This window comes from Cervus elaphus, chromosome 30 (assembly GCF_910594005.1).
Source record: "Cervus elaphus chromosome 30, mCerEla1.1, whole genome shotgun sequence".
In the NCBI taxonomy this organism is placed as follows: Eukaryota; Metazoa; Chordata; class Mammalia; order Artiodactyla; family Cervidae; genus Cervus; species Cervus elaphus.
In genome coordinates, this window is record NC_057844.1 from 29,654,476 (window position 1) to 29,676,341 (window position 21,866).

At 39.3% G+C, this 21,866-nt stretch overlaps 1 long non-coding RNA gene across 3 annotated transcripts in view; it reads left to right on the plus strand.

Annotated features, from left to right (window-relative positions):
* The window catches only part of LOC122686605, a 348,073-nt gene that overhangs the window by 37,539 nt on the left and 288,668 nt on the right, over positions 1 to 21,866 (plus strand). Inside the window, exon 1 of one of the 3 annotated variants that reach the window (XR_006338850.1) lies at positions 6,043 to 6,143. The exons of the other annotated variants lie outside the window; for them this stretch is intronic. This is a non-coding gene — a long non-coding RNA (uncharacterized LOC122686605). Of the gene's footprint in view, positions 1 to 6,042; positions 6,144 to 21,866 lie in introns of those variants that run through there. 3 annotated transcript variants of the gene reach the window in all.

Here is a 21,866-nt window from a genome sequence, read left to right on the forward strand (position 1 = left end):
CCAGGACTGAACCCACATCTCTTGCATCTCCTGCATTGGCAGGCAGGTTCTTTACCACTAGTTTAACACCCACCTTCTATGATGGGAAGCAGGACTCTTCTTCCAGGTAGTGGGGAATTCTGGGCATTTCCCAAATGTGGGAAGAGAGTGCAGATGCTGGACATCCCCCAAATGTGGATGCTAAATATCCATGTAGAATTCTCTTTGGATGCTCAGTGTAATACAGAGATTTATGTGGGGCAGGAGGGAGGAAATGAGACATACTTCTGCTTCAATCATGTAACTGTCTCCCCTACCACTAAGATGAGCTTATCCTCATCTCCAAAGTGGGACAACCTAAAGTACAAATAATTCTATTCTTGAAAGAACTAGTTGTTGGGGGGTGGGGAGGAGGTGGATGAGCTGTGTCCTCTGAAGCAGCTACCGATTTATGGCCAATTAAATGGTGATTTGGGAGTTGTTTACTGAGTAAGGCTTGACTTGGTTATATATGTGACGCCTGTTCTACCTGAACTATTCAAGAAAAATAGGCTTTCCCATGGTGCCTGACTCAACTTTGTGTGAGAGAGAAGGTAGAGGACAGAGCGTCTGCCAATCCAGGACCCCCATGGGTACCAAAGTCTGCAGATGTGCAAGTCCCTTATATAAGATGATGTAATATTTGCCTATAACCTACACATCGCTTCCTAAGTACTTTAAATTATCTGCATTACTTGTAATACTTGTGCTTGTGAATGCTTGCAAATAGTTGTAAATACAATGTAAATGCTGTATAAATAGTTGCCAGTGCACAGCAAATGCAAGTTTTGCTTTTGGTACTTTCTGGAATTTTTTCCTAGTACTTTTGGTCCATGGTTAATTGAATCTGCAGATGTGGAATGCATGGAAATGGAGGACTAACTGTGCACAAATACACAAGCTTCATTTTTGTGTTGTTGGTTTGTGTAGAGGGGATCCTATGGTACATATGCATTTTGGTAACTTACATTTTCACTTAATAGTATATTTTGGGAATATTTTCAAGTAACTATACAGATCTACCCAAATATTCTATAGTATGGCTGTATAGCAATTCATGTAGCAGCTCTGCTGGTGGGTATTTGTGTTGTTTCTCGTGTTGAACTTCTTGTGAAAATGCTTCCGGAGATGATGTCTGATTATACCCCCTTGGGAATGTAAATATTTCTCTTAAGTACTAGGAAATGAATGTTCTCTGAAGAGTGACCATTTTACAGAAGACTATGGCTTTGGGGACTGCATGTTAACTTTAGGCATAGATATTAAAAACATCGCCGGGAGTGGGAGTGCGGCAGAATGAAGCGGCCAGACTGCCTCACAGCCCCACCAGAGAACAAGTCTAATGACTAAGTCACCCCTCAAATCACTTCCAGCTGTAGTGTTAAGAGGCCAGATCCGTCTCTGCCTCTCCTGGGGAACTCTCTGTGGCACCAACTTCCCACTGTAAATAGTTGTGGAATGATTGACTAGACCCTGTGCTCTTCCAGATTCAGGAGTCAGAACTGATAGCTCTGTATGCTACAGTTCTTAGCAAATTCTGCTTTCGGAGTACCCTGTGGATTGAACCAGGGAGAAAGTTTGAGTGCGTTCAGTCAAAAGTTTTATTCCCCCTATCTGAAGATGAGACAGCTCCGTAACGTTTGATTTCAAACCTAATTGTTGTTGTTCAGTTATGTCCGACTCTGCAACCCCATGAACTGCAATATACTAATGTTCCTGATCAATTTGTACATGAAGCAATTAACCACAAACTTGCTGGTTAGGAAGGAAATATAGTTTAGGGAATCGGTAACAAACTGGAGTTAAACAGACCTGGGTCTTACTCAGCTCCTCCACTAATAGCTAAGAAACTTTAAGCAGATTACTTTGCTCACGATCACCTATGTAATGGGAATCCACGTGGCTACTTAATACATTTGGACTAAGGAATAATATAAAACCTGGTAAATACTTGTCATATAGTAGGTTCTCTTGAGAAGAAAAATAGGCAAGAAGGCAAATGTGAAAATGCCACTGCTATTTAGACTGTTCTCTAGGAGGAAGTTGGATAGCTGCATGATATGTTAATAGATGGTACTAGGCAGTCACTTTATCTTTCTAAACCTCAGTTTCTTCATTTGCAGAAAAGATTCAGCTATCTTAGGTTGTTGATTGCAGATCCAGTCCACTGTAGATGACCCTTGGCTTTCTTGGGAACCTCTCCTCATCCTTTATTCACTTTATCACCCCAGGTTGGCTGTTTTCAATAGCATTGAAGATTTTATTTATAGTATTTGCCTAATATGCTTTGAATCATAGTATTTCCCTTTTAGATGTATTTTTAGTATTTCAAAAAGATGTGAAATTTCAGTGGTACTTAATTTGATTGTTTCCAATCAAAATATCAGTGCCTGCAAATATGGCTGTATAGTCCTCACCATTGTCTCAGAAGTCATTTTATTTGATGTATTGATAAAAAGTGAGTAACTAACAGACTCCTGGAAATGCATAATAAAGTGAGAACTCTGGGAAAAGAGAAAGAAGTCTTTATCTTCCCCGAGGCTGGGGAAAAGCTTACTCTGGGGTGATGCTCCCACTATCTGCATCGGGATCTGAAGCAGGACTTAGGTCAGAGGCTTCAGGGAGGGAAAAACATGGACACTGGTGATTTCTTGGAGCTGCTTCATCAGAGTTTTACTTCCATACCAAACATGAACCTAACGGTAATGCTTTATTGGTTGATTTCAGCACAACTCTGAGATATTCACAGCCTTTGTCAATTCAGTGATCTTCAGTCCATTCACAGCTCAGTAAGGTTCAGGTCTGCTGGCAGCTGGGGGCAGCGGTGTCCTCAGCCTAGCAGACTGGTGTCCTTCAACTAGCTTTGCAGAGTGCGGGGGCGGGGTGTGGGGGAGGTCATCTGTGTTGTTGGCCCTCAACGTCCACGGGAGATTGGCTCCAGGACCCTCCACAGATGCTGAAATCCGTGATACTCAAGTCCCTTGTGTAAAATGGCATAGGATCTGCGTATAAAATACCCTGTTTTATTGTGCTGTGGCTTTATTGTGCTTTGCAAAATGTATTCTTTACAAATGAACGGTTTGTGGAAATCCTGCATCAGCACCATTTTTCCAGCAGTCTTTGCTCACTTCATGTCTCTGTCATGTTTTGATAATTCTTGAAATTTTTCATACTTTTACATTGTTATATTTGTTATGGTGGTCAGTGATCTTTGATGTTACTGTTGTCATTGTTTGACGTATTTTAGTAGTAAAGTATTTTCAGTTAAGGTATATTCTTTGATTTTTTAAGACATAATGTGATTGCACACTTAATAGACTATGGTATACTGTAGATGTAACTTTTATAAGAACTGAGAAACCAGAAAATTTGTGTGACTTGCTTTATTGTAATCTTCACTTTATTGCAGCAGTTTGGAACCAAACCACAGTACCTCTGAGATACACCTCCAACCTCTTCACATCCTCCCATGTTCTTTAAATCATCTCTACATTAGTTATAATACCTAAAACAATGCAAATGCTGTGTGACTAGTTACAAATACAGTGTGAATACCATGTAAATAGTTGTCTGCATGGCAAACTCAAGTTTTGCTTTTTTTGAACTTTGGGGATTTTTTTTTAATCACACTTGATTGAATCCGTGAATGCATAACCTGTGGATGCAGAGGGCAGACTGTACTGATGCAGGGAGTGTGGAGGAGGAGCAGGTCTCTAAACTTCTAGTTCATCCCAGGACACTCTGCTACCTTATCTGTAGACCGCTCGATTTGTGCATTACTTCTCTTGTGGATGTTCTCTGTCACTGCATGTGGAGAGGAAGGGGCGCACAGAGGCCCTCTTTTTAGCACTTGTGATATGAGAGTGGCAATGATAAGGCATATTCCCTTCTAATCTGAAGTGCGCAGCTGAAAGTTGTACTGGGCTACCTCTACCTCTTTTAGGTGGCAAAGATAGCTGATGACAGAAACAAAAATTAAAAGAACAGGGTTTCCAGTCTTGTGGTATATTTAGAAAATGATGGGCGTAGTCTTTACCATTAGTTGTAATCATTTCAGTGATTCCTCAAGTGTTGGCTGGAAGCAGTATATGCCACATCAGAGATCTGGCAAATGTGGCCATCAAAGATTACGCCTGATTGGCTTTGCTCCTGTGAACATGTGGGCACATTCACAGCAGCCAGCCCACATGTTGTTTCATAATCCTCATGTGGTCCAGAGGCCCATCCTTCTGATCACTTTGTGCTATGTTTGGAATGAGGATGGACCAGGCTTAAAGTGAGACATGCGGTGAGCAGTGGAGAGTCAGGTTTCTGGGATAGATGTTGGCAGATGTAGTTAGGAGCATCTGCTTAATACCCTGTCTGGCTTCAGAGCATGGGAGGTCAGCTGAAGGTCTTGTCTGACCAGTGTCAGGGTGCCAAGTGCAGCAGCCTGTGTATTTTTCATGCTCTATACAATCCAGACTGAGGTATAACCATCTGCAGGCTCTGTGCCAAATGTGATATAAATGATTGGTTAACAGGATTTATTTTATTAAATGAGAACATTTTCCTTGACCACTAATGAGCATGCAAATTTAGCCCAGAGTTCTCACTTTACTTCCAACCTTCATTTCTAGTTGGCCAAATACCAGTTACTCTTTCTGTCACTGGTTTGGTAATTAACTTTTATAGGCACACAGTAAACTGAACCAGCAACAGTAATGAACAGAGCTGAAATCACAGTAAGAATATTAGCAGGTTTTTCATCAAAAAGTTTGGAGGCCAGAAGGCTGGCTGATTCAAAGTGCTGAGAGGGAAACCAAACCAAACCCTATAGACCATGAATCCCATATCCAGCAAAACTAATTCAGAACTGAGGAAGAAATTAAGATATTGTCAGATAAATGAAAGCTGAGGGAGTTTAATACTAGATCCCTGTAACAAATTCTAAAGAGAGTCCTGAAGACTGAAACAAAAGGACACTCATGCTGTATAAAGAAATAAAGATCTCTGTGCGGGTATATGCATAGGCAGTTATAGAAAATATATTGTTAACAATGGTTTGTAATTCCACTTTTTGTTTTCTACATGATTTGAGACTAATACATTAAAAATAGTGTAAAAGATAGCATTATTGAAACCATTTTGTACATTTTGTTTTCTACATAATCTTAGAGACTAATGCATAAAGAAGAATAATTACTAGTCTGTGTTTTTGGACACACAGTGTATAAAGATGTAATTCTGTGACATCAGTAATTGAAAGTGTTTGGGGATGTAGCTGATAGGAAGGGTTTTGTATGTTATTAAAGTTAAGCTTGTATGAATTCAAATTAGAATGTTAAAATTTTTGGATATTAAATGTAATCACCATGATAAGTACAGAGAAAATTAGCTGTAGAACATACACAAAAAGAAAGGAGAAAGGAACCAAAATGTTTTACTGGAAAAACTAAACATAAAAGGAGACAGTGATTCAAAAGGTGAGGGGCAAAGAGCTATAAGATATAGGGAAAACAAATAGCAAAGTAACAGAATCAAGTCCCTTCTTACCAATAATTATTTTAAGTGTAAATGGATTAAATATCCAATCAAAAGACAGAGATTGGCAAAATAGATAAAAAGATGAATGATCCAGCTATATGCTGTATACAAGAAACAAATCAGTTGAGTATGAAAGGATGGAAAAAGATATTTCATACAAATAGTAACCAAAAGAAAGTGGGGTGCCTGTACTAATTTAAAACAGGATAGACTTTAAATCATCTTTTGGTTTCATGTAGAGGAATCCAGTGAAATTCTAGGTCATGAAGATTTACTGCTTTGCTTTCGCCTAAGATTCTTATGTTTTTAGTTCTTTCATTTAGATTCAGTTCTAACATACCGTGTAAGGCAGAGGTCCAAATTCATTCTTCTGCACGTGGATATCCAGTTGTCCCAGGACCATCTGTTGGCCAGATTACTTTTAAAATATGTGTCATACCAGGGAAACTGGTCACTCACTCAACTCTTCCTTCCTGGCAAGGGTAACTCTTCCTGGCTGGGAAGTTCCCTCTTGGTGCTGAGCAGTGCCGGCTTGGGGATGGGATGCAGCAGGCAAAACGAAGCTGCCTGCCTGCCTTCTCTTCTGCAGTTATTCTCAGGTATTTCGGTTTCACTGTGTTGCTGAAGTTTCTTGAGTAGACTCGAGCTCTACCAGAGCTGTTTCTGTTTGTGGATAGATGGCTGATTATTGATCTTTGTGGGTAAGCAGTGGCTGGGGCTCCTACATCACCAGTTTTTTCAATGTACGTCTTAACTCATCAGAATCTATTTCAGATATACACTGAATTCTGGTGAGATGCAGGAATGTTACTCCTTCACAGTTCTATGTGTGTTAGTCACTCAATCGTGTCCAACTGTTTGCGACCCCATGGACTGTAGCCCACCAGGCTCCTCTGTCCATGGGGATTCTCCAGGCAAGAATACTGGAGTGGGTTGTCATTTCCTTCTCCGGGGGATCTTCCCAACCCAGGGATAGAACCTGGGTCTCCTGCATTGCAGGCAGATGCTTTATTGTCTGAGCTACTAGGGAAGCCTTGCATTTACAGTTCTGTAGAGTTCCTTTTCATCCTCTGGTGCTGTTAGTTTTATATATAATACATCTATACACATTACAAACCTAATAATACATTGCTATAATTGTTACTTCATGTATTTTCATGTCTAGAAGCTGAAAGAAGCAAGACAGGGAGTATATATGTATAGTTTATTGTAATAATTTTCCTATTTACCATTGCTGGCCTTTTCATTTGTTTCTGTGGATTCAAATTATCATATTGTGTCATTTTTCTTATTCTAATAAACCTTTGTTTTCACCTAACTCTTTTGTGCTATGATTGTCAAATATGTTACCTTTGTGTATATATATATATAATCCTAAGAATACAACCCATATTATTATATTTGAATCAGAAGAAGAAAGGGGAAGAAATGTGAATTTAAACTGTCATACATAATTCCATTTACTGATGCTCTTCACTTCTTGTGTGTAGACACTTTTGTGTGTATTTGAATTACTGTCTGGGCTACCTCTTAGCCTGAATATTTAATATTCTTGCAAAGGAGGGTCTGATAGAAACAGATTCTCTTTTTCTGTTTATCAGAGAATATATTTATTTCACCTTCGTTTTTGAAAGACACTCTTTCTGGAAATAAGATTTTTAGTTGGTAGTTTTTGTTTTTGTTTGTTTTCCTTTCAGCACGTTGAATGTGGCATCATGCTGCCTTGTGGCCTCTGTTGTATCTAGTGAGAAGCCAGCTATTTATCGATTGGGGCACATTAGTACAAAGTGGGTTACCTTTCTCTTGCTGTTTTCAAGATTTTCTCCTTGTCTTTATCTTCATTGAGCTTCTTGGGGGTGTGTGTTTGTGTGTGTGTGTGTGTACTATAAAACACGTTTGGAAAGTTTCTAACCGTTAGTTCTTTGGATATGTTTTCTGATCCCTCTCTAGTTCCTCTCCTTTTGGTATTCCCATTACACGTGTTGGCTTCCTTACTGGTGCTGCACATTTCTGTGAAACTCTGATCATTTTTCTTTTCTTCTTTATTCTCTCTGTTCTTTGTATTACATAATCTTTATTTGAAGATTAAAATAACTTGCTGATTCTTTCTTCTGCCATTCCAGTATTTTGTGGGATCCCTTTAGTACATTTTTTCATCTCAGTTATTAACCTTTCCAATTCTTGAATTTCATTTTTAAAATAAGCTGTATCTCTTTCTGATATTCTGTGTTTGAGACACTGTCATCACACCTTTCTTCTTTAAGTGTGGCTATTTTTAGTTAACCCCAGGTATGTGTATAATGGCTGTTTTAAAGTCTTTGTTAAATTTAACATCTACACCCTCTCAGAGTTAGTTTCTGTTGCCTATTATGTGTTTTTTCCTTGTACATGGGTCACACTTCACTTTCTTTGCAGATTTTTTGTTGAAAACTAGGCATTTAAAATAATGTAGCACCTCTGGATACTGATGTCCCCTGCCAGAGGTTTCTTATTATTTGCTTATTAATTTGTTTAACAACTCAGTTGGACTATTTTAGTAATATTCATGATAATTTCGTGCATGTGTGCAAAGTCACTTCAGTCATATCTGACTCTTTGTGACCCTACGCACTGTAGCCCACCAGACACCTCTGTCCATGGGGTTCTTCAGGCAAGAATACTGGAGAGGGTTGCCATGCTCTCCTCCAGGGGATCTTCCTGACCCAGCTATCTTCCTGACCCTGTGTCTCTCATATCTCCTGCAGGTGACTTCTTTACCACTCGTGCCACCTGGGAAATCCCATTCATGATAGTTGTAAAGCCTCTAATGTCATTCATTCTTCAGAGGCACAACCTTGGGCATGTCATCCTGGGTTGACAATGGTTTTAGCAGGGCTCTTTTTTTTTTTAGTGGATTATGACTGCTTTATAGTGTTAGTTTCTGCTGTACAACGAAGTGAATCAGCTGCATGTAAACATACATCTCCTTCTTCCCGGGCCTCCCCCCACCCTGCTCCCATCCAGCCCATTCTCATCACTTGTGCTAGTGGTTCCTGTCAGTTTCTATATGGCCAGTGCTAGGTAGTGATGAAGTGCACACCGTCCACAATGATGTGTGAAAAAGATAACAGTGTTGTCAATTTAAAAGACTTTCTTTAAAAATGATAATTCTTTATTGTTTTTTTGTTTGTTTCAGATGCCTTTTGCTTTATGGTTGTAATAGTTATGGATGGTAGAATTCTTTTATTGTCATTTCTTGGGAAAATATAAAAATATAAACTTGGCAGGACTACGACAATCTCCCTTTTATATATATCATATTTTAAATTAATTTTTACATGGGTAATAAATTCACATGATTAAACAATTAAAGATAACAAGGAAAAAGTGAATGGTCTCCCTTGTACCCTACCTCTGTTATGATTTCTATTTTTGTGATTCTTTATGCATATATATATGTGTGTATATATTAATATATATAAATACTATTTTTACCTCTCTCAACCTCTTTTAGACAAAAGATAATATTCACTGCTCTGGCCCTTGCTCTTTCACATAAACATATTATACTAGAGGGTTTTTTCTGTCTGTATTGATATATAGAAGTATTTCTCATTCTTTCTTAATAGTAGCCTAGAATTCAAAGCAGGAACAAGCTATTATTTATTTAAGCAGCTTTCTATTAAGGAATGTAAGACTGTTTCCAATCTTCTGCTACTGTAAACAGTGCTACAGTGAATAACCAGCATATTTGTCATTTAATACTCCTGCAAGTTTGTATTTAATCTGGACAGTTTCCTTGAAGCTGAATTGCTGGGTCTGAGGATAAATGAGAAGGTGGTTTGATGTTGACAGACTGTCATCTGTAGAGCAGTGAGGTAGGAGGGGTCTACCAGTTTTCACTACCATGAGAGGTGTGTGAAAGGACCTGTTTCCTCACAGCTCCACATGCAGTTAATCTTTGGGTTTCTTTATCAACCAAATAGCTTTGGTGCCTCAGATGGTAAAGAACCTGCCTGTAATGTGGGAGACTGGGTTCAATCCCTGGGTAGGGAAAATCCCCTGGAGAAGGGAATGGCAACCCACTCCAGTATTCTTGCCTGGAAAATCCCATAGACAGAGGAGCCTGGCAGGCTACAATCCGTGGAGTCGCAAAGAGTTGGACATGACTGAGCAATGACTGAGCAACTAACACTACTACTACCAACCTAATAAGGGAAAATGGTTTATCTGTACAGTTTTATATTACATTTATATTACTAAGAAAGAGGATGTACAGATTTTCCTGTGTTTAAGAGCTATCTGAATTTCCTTTAATGTTAATACTTTATGTATTTTGCCTGTTTTTCTGTTCGGTGGCTGGTCTTATTCTTCTTGATTTTCTGGTTATTAATATTGTTTTGTTTAGTCATTAAGTTGTGTCCTATTCTTTGTAACCCCATGGACTGTAACCTGCCAGACTTCTCTGTCCATGGGATTTTCCAGGGAAGAATACTGGAGTGGGTTGCCATTTCCCTCTCCAGTTACTAACATAATTGCTTTATTATTTAATACAAGGATTCTCATAATCTCACATCTTCATTAGCATTATAGAGTTCTCTTCTTTGTCGTCTTTTTTAAACCTGAATCCCACTTTGTTTCCTATTAAGGTTGTAATCTCCGGTTTTTGATTTAATGTATTTGCATTGCCCTGTGCTGTGCGCATGTGTGCTCAGTTGTGTCCGACTCTTTGCGACCCCAGGGACTGTAGCCCTCCAGGCTCCTCCATCCATGGAATTTTCTAGGCAAGGATACTGGAGCAGGTTTCTGTTTCCTACTCCAGGGGATCTTCTGACCCAGGGATCAAATCGTCATCTCTTGTGTCTCCTGCATTGGTAGGCAGATTCTTTACCACCATGCCACCTGGGAAGCCCTTGCATTGCCCAATTCTCCTTTATTCATCCTTCTTATTTTTAACTTTTCTAAGCCATATCTTATATATATGTATAAGCTCCTCTTTATCCATTATTAGAGTTTTATTTGGTCTCAGTTCTGTCAACATATTTCACATTATGTTTTCTTTTTTAGAGTTTATTTTATGAGCTTTTTACTCTGTGGGGTCTCTCTGATTTATTTTTGTCTCAGTGTTGAATGTTGAGAGGCAGGTTTTCCAATGCATAATGTACCAAGTTTCCATTTATTTCAAGAATTTTCCTTGATATATTTTTATTTTTTCAAAGTTTTTTGATATTTTAATAAAAATAGCTTGTCTTTATGTAGCTTCAAATGTCAGTGTACCTTTAATGACATATACCTTTATTTGTTCAGTTCTTTCCTAGTACTCTAATTATGTACAAATTGGGTCACCTTTGTCTTCTTTAGCTCTCATTGTGCATGTGTACCATTTTGCTTATCTCTTTATTTCCATTTTCCATTGTTCACTTTTCATATCATCTGTGTCACTTGTGCTTTTTTAAAAAAATGTATTTATTTATTTATTTTTTCAGTGGGTTTTGTCATACATTGACATGAATCAGCAATAGATTTACACGTATTCCCCATCCCGATCCCCCCTCCCACCTCCCTCTCCACCCGATTCCTCTGGGTCTTCCCAGTGCACCAGGCCCGAGCACTTGTCTCATGCATCCCACCTGGGCTGGTGACCTGTTTCACCATAGATAATATACATGCTGTTCTTTCGCAACATCCCACCCTCACCTTCTCCCACAAAGTTCAAAAGTCTGTTCTGTATTTCTGTGTCTCTTTTTCTGTTTTGCATAAAGGGTTGTCGTTACCATCTTTCTAAATTCCATATATATGTGTTAGTATGCTGTAATGTTCTTTATCTTTATGGCTTACTTCACTCTGTATAATGGGCTCCAGTTTCATCCATCTCATTAGAACTGGTTCAAATGAATTCTTTTTAATGGCTGAGTAATATTCCATGGTGTATATGTACCACAGCTTCCTTATCCATTCATCTGCTGATGGGCATCTAGGTTGCTTCCATGTCCTGGCTATTATAAACAGTGCTGCGATGAACATTGGGGTGCATGTGTCTCTTTCAGATCTGGTTTCCTCAGTGTGTATGCCCAGAAGTGGGATTGCTGGATCATATGGCAGTTCTATTTCCAGTTTTTTAAGAAATCTCCACACTCTTCTCCATAGCGGCTATACTAGTTTGCATTCCCACCAACAGTGTAAGAGGGTTCCCTTTTCTCCACACCCTCTCCAGCATTTATTGCTTGTAGACTTTTGGATAGCAGCCATCCTGACTGGCGTGTAATGGTACCTCATTGTGGTTTTGATTTGCATTTCTCTGATAATGAGTGATGTTGAGCATCTTTTCATGTGTTTGTTAGCCATCTGTATGTCTTCTTTGGAGAAATGTCTGTTTAGTTCTTTGGCCCATTTTTTGATTGGGTCATTTATTTTTCTGGAATTGAGCTTCAAGAGTTGCTTGTATATTTTTGAGATTAATCCTTTGTCTGTTTCTTCATTTGCTATTATTTTCTCCCAATCTGAGGGCTGTCTTTTCACCTTACTTATAGTTTCCTTTGTTGTGCAAAAGCTTTTAAGTTTCATTAGGTCCCATTTATTTAGTTTTGCTTTTATTTCCAATATTCTGGGAGGTGGGTCATAGAGGATCTTGCTGTGATTTATGTCGGAGAGTGTTTTGCCTATGTTCTCCTCTAGGAGTTTTATAGTTTCTGGTCTTACATTTAGATCTTTAATCCATTTTGAGTTTATTTTTGTGTATGGTGTTAGAAAGTGTTCTAGTTTCATTCTTTTACAAGTGGTTGACCAGCTTTCCCAGCACCACTTGTTAAAGAGGTTGTCTTTTTTCCATTGTATATCCTTGCCTCCTTTGTCGAAGATAAGGTGTCCATAGGTTCGTGGATTTATCTCTGGGCTTTCCGTTCTGTTCCATTGATCTATATTTCTGTCTTTGTGCCAGTACCATACTGTCTTGATGACTGTGGCTTTGTAGTATAGTCTGAAGTTAGGCAGATTGATTCCTCCAGTTCCATTCTTCTTTCTCAAGATTACTTTGGCTACTCGAGGTTTTTTGTATTTCCATACAAATTGTGAAATTATTTGTTCTAGTTCTGTGAAAAATACCGTTGGTAGCTTGATAGGGATTGCATTGAATCTATAGATTGCTTTGGGTAGAATAGCCATTTTGACAATATTGATTCTTCCAATCCATGAGCATGGTATGTTTCTCCATCTGTTTGTGTCCTCTTTGATTTCTTTCATCAGTGTTTTATAGTTTTCTATGTATAGGTCTTTTGTTTCTTTAGGTAGATATACTCCTAAGTATTTTATTCTTTTTGTTGCAATGGTGAATGGTATTGTTTCCTTAATTTCTCTTTCTGTTTTTTCATTGTTAGTATATAGGAATGCAAGGGATTTTTGTGTGTTAATTTTATATCCTGCAACTTTACTATATTCATTGATTAGCTCTAGTAATTTTCTGGAAGAGTCTTTAGGGTTTTCTATGTAGAGGATCATGTCATCTGCAAACAGTGAGAGTTTCACTTCTTCTTTTCCTATCTGGATTCCTTTTACTTCTTTTTCTGCTCTGATTGCTGTGGCCAAAACTTCCAACACTATGTTGAATAGTAGTGGTGAGAGTGGGCATCCTTGTCTTGTTCCTGATTTCAGGGGAAATGCTTTCAATTTTTCACCATTGAGGGTGATACTTGCTGTGGGTTTGTCATATATAGCTTTTATTATGTTGAGGTATGTTCCTTCTATTCTTCCTTTCTGGAGAGTTTTAATCATGAATGGGTGTTGAATTTTGTCAAAGGCTTTCTCTGCATCTATTGAGATAATCATATGGTTTTTATCTTTCAATTTGTTAATGTGGTGTATTACATTGATTGATTTGCGGATATTAAAGAATCCTTGCATTTCTGGGATAAAGCCCACTTGGTCGTGGTGTATGATTTTTTTAATATGTTGTTGGATTCTGTTTGCTAGAATTTTGTTAAGGATTTTTGCATCTATGTTCATCAGTGATATTGGCCTGTAGTTTTCTTTTTTTGTGGCATCTTTGTCTGGTTTTGGAATTAGGGTGATGGTGGCCTCATAGAATGAGTTTGGAAGTTTACCTTCCTCTGCAATTTTCTGGAAGAGTTTGAGTAAGATAGGTGTTAGCTCTTCTCTAAATATTTGGTAGAATTCAGCTGTGAAGCCATCTGGTCCTGGGCTTTTGTTTGCTGGAAGATTTTTGATTACAGTTTCGATTTCCTTGCTTGTGATGGGTCTGTTAAGATCTTCTATTTCTTCCTGGTTCAGTTTTGGAAGGTTATACTTTTCTAAGAATTTGTCCATTTCCATCCAAGTTGTCCATTTTATTGGCATAGAGCTGCTGGTAGTAGTCTCTTATGATCCTTTGTATTTCAGTGTTGTCTGTTGTGATCTCTCCATTTTCATTTCTAATTTTGTTAATTTGGTTCTTCTCTCTTTGCTTCTTAATGAGTCTTGCTAATGGTTTGTCAATTTTGTTTTTCAAAAAACCAGCTTTTAGCTTTGTTGATTTTTGCTATGGTCTCTTTAGTTTCTTTTGCATTTATTTCTGCCCTAATTTTTAAGATTTCTTTCCTTCTGCTAACCCTGGGGTTCTTCATTTCTTCCTTCTCTAATTGCTTTAGGTGTAGAGTTAGGTTATTTATTTGGTTTTTTTCTTGTTTCTTGATGTAAGCCTGTAATGCTATGAACCTTCCCCTTAGCACTGCTTTTACAGTGTCCCATAGGTTTTGGGTTGTTGTGTTTTCATTTTCATTCATTTCTATGCATATTTTGATTTCTTTTTTGATTTCTTCTATGATTTGTTGGTTATTCAGAAGCGTGTTATTTAGCCTCCATATGTTTGAAGTTTTAACAATTTTTTTCCTGTAATTGAGATCTAATCTTACTGCACTGTGGTCAGAAAAGATGACTGGAATGATTTCAATTTTTTTGAATTTTCCAAGACCAGATTTATGGCCCAGGATGTGATCTATTCTGGAGAAGGTTCCGTGTGCACTTGAGAAAAAGGTGAAGTTGATTGTTTCGGGGTGAAATGTCCTATAGATATCAATTAGGTCTAGCTGGTCCATTGTGTCATTCAAGGTTTGTGTTTCCTTGTTAATTTTCTGTTTAGTTGATCTATCCATAGTTGTGAGTGGGGTATTAAAGTCTCCCACTATTATTGTGTTACTATTAATTTCCTCTTTCAAACTTGTTAGCGTTTGCCGTACATATTGCGGTGCTCCTATGTTGGGTGCATATATATTTATAATTGTTATATCTTCTTCTTGCATTAATCCTTTGATCATTATGTAGTGTCCTTCTTTGTCTCTTTTCACATCCTTTATTTGAAAGTCTATTTTATCTGATATGAGTATTGCGACTCCTGCTTTCTTTTGGTCTCCGTTTGCGTGAAATATTTTTTTCCAGCCCTTCACTTTTAGTCTGTATGTGTCTCTTGTTTTGAGGTGGGTCTCTTGTAGACAGCATATATAGGGGTCTTGTTTTTGTATCCATTCAGCCAATCTTTGTCTTTTGGTTGGGGCATTCAACCCATTTACATTTAAGGTAATTATTGATAGGTGTGGTCCCGTTGCCATTTACTTTGTTGTTTTGGGTTCACGTTTATACAACCTTTCTGCATTTCCTATCTAGAGAAGATCCTTTAGCATTTGTTGAAGAGCTGGTTTGGTGGTGCTGAATTCTCTCAGCTTTTGCTTATCTGTAAAGCTTTTGAATTCTCCTTCATATCTGAATGAGATCCTTGCTGGGTACAGTAATCTAGGTTGTAGGTTATTCTCTTTCATTACTTTCAGTATGTCCTGCCATTCCCTTCTGGCCTGGAGGGTTTCTATTGATAGATCAGCTGTTATCCTTATGGGAATCCCTTTGTGTGTTATTTGTTGTTTCTCCCTTGCTGCTTTTAATATTTGTTCTTTGTGTTTGATCTTTGTTAATTTGATTAATATGTGTCTTGGGGTGTTTCGCCTTGGGTTTATCCTGTTTGGGACTCTCTGGGTTTCTTGGACTTGGGTGGCTATTTCCTTCCCCATTTTAGGGAAGTTTTCAGCTATTATCTCCTCGAGTATTTTCTCATGGCCTTTCTTTTTGTCTTCTTCTTCTGGGATTCCTATGATTCAAATGTTGGGGCGTTTCACATTGTCCCAGAGGTCCCTGAGGTTGTCCTCATTTCTTTTGATCCTTTTTTCTTTTTTCCTCTCTGCTTCATTTATTTCCACCATTTTATCTTCTACCTCACTTATCCTATCTTCTGTCTCCGTTATTCTACTCTTGGTTCCCTCCAGAGTGTTTTTGATCTCATTCATTGCATTATTCATTTTTAATTGACTCTTTTTTATTTCTTCTAGGTCTTTATTGAACATTTCTTGCATCTTTTCAATCTTTGTCTCCAGGCTATTTATCTGTAACTCCATTTTGTTTTCAAGATTTTGGATCATTTTTATTATCATTATTCTAAATTCTTTTTCAGGTAGATTCCCTATCTCCTCCTCTTTTGTTTGACTTGGTGGGCATTTTTCATGTTCCTTTACCTGTTGGGTATTTCTCTGCCTTTTCATCTTGTTTAGATTGCTCTGTCTGGACTGGGCTTTCTGTATTCTGGAGGTCTGTGGTTCCTTTTTATTGTGGAGGTTTTACCCAGTGGGTGGGGTTAGACGATTGGCTTGTCAAACTTTTCCTGGTTAGGAAAGTTTACGTTGGTGTTCTGGTGCGTGGAACTTGATTTCTTCTCTCTGGAGAGCAATGGAGTGCTCAGTAATGAGTTTTGAGATGGGTCTATGTGTTAGGTGTCACCTTGGGCAGCCTGTATGTTGACGTTTAGGACTATGTTCCTGCGTTGCTGGAGAATTTGCTTGGTATGTCTTGCTCTAAAACTTATTGGCTCTTGGGTGGTGGTTGGTTTCAGTGTAGGTATGGAGGCTTTTGGATGGTCACTTATTACTTAAAGTTCCATGTAGTCAGGAGTTTTCTGGTGTTCTCCAGTTTTGGGCTTAAGTCTCCTGCCTCTGGATTTTAGTTTTATTCTTCCTGTAGTCTCAGGACTTCTCCAACTATACAGCACTGATAATAAAACTTCTAGGTTAATGGCGAAAAGATTCTCCCCCGTTAGGGACACCCAGAGAGGTTCACAGAGTTACATGAAGAAGAGGAGAGGGAGGAGGGAGATAGTGATGAGCAGGAGGAGAAAAAGGGGGACTCAAGAGGAGAGAGACAGATCTACGCAGTTGTCTGTTCCCAGAGTGTTCTCCGTAGCCCAGACACCCACCAAGATTCACAGAATTGGATTGGGAAGAGAAGGGGAAAGGAAGAAATAAAGGTGTTCTGAGGTAGAAAACAGAGAGTCAAGATTGGGAGAGAATAATGAACACACTCCTGAATAAAAATGGGAACTGAATATTGGATTCTTAAATGTTCACAATTTATATCATATATTGAAAAACAAAAATTAAAAATCTAGAGTAGAGATTAGACTCTTAAAAATACTATATTAAAAACAAAAACCAAAACACACACACAAAAAAATTTAAAAATATATATGAAGTTCAGTTTAAAAAATAGGGCTTCTCTTCTTTTTTTTTTTTTTGGCAAGGTTATAGTGTATTGAAAATGAAAATTAAGGAGTAGTAGAGGAGTACTAGAGGACTTTAAAAGAAATAAGAGAAAAAGAAAAATAGAAAATAGAAGAGAAAAAGGAGAAAAAAAGAAAAAAAAAAAGAATTTTCCCTAATTAAAAAAATTGTAAAAATCTATGAAAATGAAAGTTAAGGAGTAATGGGGGAGTAATAGGGAATTTTAAAGGAAAATAAAACAGAAAAAAGAAAAAAGAAAAAATTAAAAAAAAAAATTTTTTTTTTCTTATTTAAAAAAAAGTAAAAATATATCTAGGAATTTCTCTGGAGCTGTTGCGGTCAGTGTTGGTTCGGCTCAGTTTCAGATATCTCCTCGTTCCAGCTTACACTTCTCGATATCTACAGGCCTCTTCCGGTGTAATCGGTGTTTTCTACAGGGATTTTAATCTGTTGCACCGCTCCCTTCTGAAGCGGTTCCCTTTGTTTATTTGGCTTCTGTTTGCCGGTTTCTTCAGAGCCTCATTTCCGCCCTGACGCAGGCGGGCGGAGGTGGACTCTTCTTATACAGGTAGCTAGTTCTGTCGCCCTGCTGGGCGGGGCTGGCGCTGCGGGGAGGGGCTGGCGCTGCTTTCTCGGTCTGCGCTGCTCAGGATCCCGGCTGCTCTATATGGAGCGCCCGCGCGCTGAGCGCAGCTCCAGCCCTCGGGTGTTCCACAAAAGCGCGGAACAAAAGGCTGCGCCCGCTCTTGTGCCTTCCCTGTCAGAGCGGTCCAGGCAGCCAGGAGCTTGACAGGCGCACTATCCCCAGGTGCGGTGCGCCCACTACCTTCCCGCGGTCCCAATCTCGGTTTCCGCAGGCGCCAGTCGGGTGCGTGTGCCTTCTGCCCTCCGCGTCCCCAGCCCCAGTTCCCGCCCGCGCCGGTCGGGTGCCTGCGCCCTGTGTCTCTCCGCGACCTGCTCCCGCCTCCGGCGGGTCTGGGCCAGTCCGCAGTCTGTGAGCTCTTCTCTGGGCTTTCTCGGTCCCTTAGTTCTGCGAACGGCCGGCAGCGTGTTCGGGCAGGTCAATTTTCTCTCTCTTCCCTGCTCTCCCACAGTTCAAGTTGGCAACTCACAAAAGCTCCCTCCAATTGTCCTCAGGGCACTCAGGCCCGGACCCTACCCCAAGCAATGCCGCCCGCCCCTCTCCGTGCCGCCCCCACTTGCTGGTGGCGGATGTGGGTGTCTGGGGTACTTTTCTGCTGAGAGTTGCTTTTAGACACGTAATCTGTGGGTTTTATTTATTGTTTCCCTCCCAGTCAGGTTGCCCTCCTAGATTCAAACACTTCCCCCACGCCCGCCAGTGCGAGGGTTTCCCGGTGTCTGGAAACGTCCTCTAAAGACTCCCTTCCCGGGACGGATCTCCGTCCTTAGCTCTTTTGTCTCACTTTTTATCTTTTATATTTTGTCCTACCTCCTTTCGAAGACAATGGGCTGCTTTTCTGGGCGCCTGATGACCTCAGCTAGCGATCAGAAGTTTTGTGAAGTTTGCTCTGCGTTCAGATATTCTTTTGATGAATTTGTAGGAGAGAAAGGGGTCTCCCCGTCCTACTCCTCCGCCATCTTGGCTCCTCCCTCACTTGTGCTTTTTACAGTATCACTTTTCCCATGTACTAATTCACGTTTCATTTCTGTGATAGTTTTCATTTTTTCTTATTTGGTTCCTGAGTTCTGCAACTTTAATTTCATCCTCTGTTACCTTACTGTATGCTCGTTACTAAGTTCTTTGAAATTCACATGAAATATTTGAACATGATTTTTATTTGCTACGTAGCAATATTTTTCAATGAGAAATACTCTTTGTCCTAAAATTTTCTGTTTTCCCAATATTTTTATTTTATGCTCATTGATTCAACGCATTTCTAGTGACTTTTTCTTGTAACTCATCCAAATAAATTTTTCTTGGACTGGGTTTTGCTGAAGGTTGGTGGGTGTTTGCGTACATGCACATAAGTACGTGTGTGAATGAGTAGGTATATTTGTACATGTGCGTGTGCTCACATGTGTGTGTAGGGGTAATATGTGTATGTAGGGTTCATATCCTAAATGTTTTTTCATTCTCTACCACACAGCCAATACAGCTTAGCAACTGAACAACAGTAACAACAACACAAACTGCTTTATGCCAAAATGGCTCTTCCATGTTATTTTTCTTTATTTTTTATCCTTTCCTTCTCCAAGCCAAACTGTGTCCAGAGAGACTTCAAATATTCCTGCTAACCCCAGTTCTTACTCCCATTAATAAACATATCTATTAGGTTTGCACATCAGAGTGAGACCTCTTAGCTTCAGGAACTATATTTTTCTTGGCCCTGAGACCTCTAGCCATTTTTATGATTTTTTTTATACATCTCTACTTGGTTTTGCCCAGTCTAAGTTCCTTCTGGCATCCTCACATTTTTTGAACTGTACAGATAACTGTACTCTAATTTTACTGAAAATAAAGTTTGTGTCCCGCCCCCCCCCCCCAGCCCCCCCACCTTTCTCGTTGGTTTTCATATGACTTCTAGGAGGAGGAGAGAAAAGACACTGCCTTAATGCAGCCGTGTTCATGGTGGAGGTCTCTTCCCCTCTATTAAATTTTAAAGCTCTAAAGCAAGAGAATTCCAGAAAAACATCTATTTCTGCTTTATTGACTACGCCAAAGCCTTTGACTGCATGGATCACAATAAACTGTGGAAAATTCTGAAAGAGATGGGAATACCAGACCACCTGACCTGCCTCTTGAGAAACCTGTATGCAGGTCAGGAAGCAACAGTTAGAACTGGACATGGACCAACAGACTGGTTCCAAATAGGAAAAGGAGTATGTCAAGGCTGTATATTGTCACCCTGCTTATTTAACTTATATGCAGAGTACATCGTAAGAAAGGCTGGGCTGGAAGAAGCACAAGCTGGAATCAAGATTGCCGGGAGAAATATCAATAACCTCAGATATGCAGGTGACACCACCCTTATGGCAGAAAGTGAAGAGGAACTTAAAAGCCTCTTGATGAAAGTGAAAGAGGAGACTGAAAAAGTTGGCTTAAAGCTTAACATTCAGAAAACTAAGATCATGGCATCTGGTCCCATCACCTCATGGGAAATAGAGGGGGAGACAGTAGAAACAGTGTCAGACTTTATTTTTCTGGGGCTCCAAAATCACTGCAGATGGTGATTGCAGCCATGAAATTAAAAGACACTTACTCCTTGGAAGGAAAGGAGTGACCAACCTAGATAGCATATTAAAAAGCAGAGACATTATTTTGCCAACAAAGGTCCATCTGGTCAAGGCTATGGTTTTTCCAGTGGCCATGTATGGATGTGAGAGTTGGACTGTGAAGAAAGCTGAGCACCGAAAAATTGATGCTTTTGAACCATGGTATTGAAGAAGACTCTTGAGAGTCCCTTGGACTGCAAGGAGATCCAACCAGTCCATCCTAAAGGAGATCAGTCCTGGGTGTTCATTGGAAGGACTGATGATGAAGCTGAAACTCCAATACTTTGGCCACCTCATGTGAAGAGTTGACTCGTTGGAAGAGACACTGATGCTGGGGGGGCTTGGGGGCAGGAGGAGAAGGGGACGACAGAGGATGAGATGGCTGGATGGCATCACTGACTCGATGGGCATGAGTTTGAGTAAACTCCTGGAGCTGGTGATGGACAGGGAGGCCTGGCGTGCTGCGATTCATGGGGTTGCAAAGAGTCAGACACGACTGAGCGACTGAACTGAACTGAACTGAAAGCCCAAATCTGGGAACCACTGGGCCTATACAGTAGTCTCTGAGTTACTTTAACTAGCTTTTTAAAAGTAACTCAGTTCCTAAGATTCTTAGGTTTCAGTGATGCAACTCAACATCATTGAGATCCTTGGCAACTGGGACCAGTTGCCACTTTATTTAATCAACAAATTTGGGTAAACAGAAGTGCTATATGCGAAGTACCATAACAGTGAGGTAGCTTCTACTTTGCATATGATGCACATGATTCTTCCTCATAATACATTTTATGAAGTTACTAATAAGTTTTTATATATGTTACAAGGAAAATGGAAGATAAATCTGTCTCATGAGTGGTGATTTAAAAAAGGGAAACAAATTGGAAAATCAAATCAGCTCATTTTAGGTTCCAAATCTACAGTATATCCTCCCAAAATAGAACTAAAGTTATTATTACTGCTGAGATTTTAGAAACATTTTCATTCATTATTAGGAAAAGGTCAAAGCTGTTCATTGTTTGCTTTTCAATATTGAATTCATGTCTCATCCAGTGCATTAAGATGAGAAAAGGAAATTAAGGTTATATAAGGATTGGAAAGAAAGAAAGAAATGTCATCATTTATGGAAGTTATGATTGTCTACATAGAAAATCCATAATGACTATCAAATAAAATAAGAGGTTTTTGGCAAGGTTTCTAGATATCATTTTTCAAAAAATTACATTTTATACAGCAGAGACAGTTAGAAAATATCATTTTACTAAAGATCTAATTTATTACAGCCCAAAGTTTTGTTTGTTTGTTCAGTCGCTAAGTCTCGTCCAACTCTATGTGACCCCATGGGCTGCAGCACGCCAGGCTTCCTTGTGCATCACCAGCTCCCAGAGTCTGCTCAAATTCACATCTTTGGAATTGGTGATGGTATCTAACTATCTCATCCTCTGCTTCCCCCTTCTTCTTTTACCTTCAGTCTTTCCCAGCATCAGGGCCTTTTCCAATGAGCTGGCTCTTCTCATCAGATGGCCA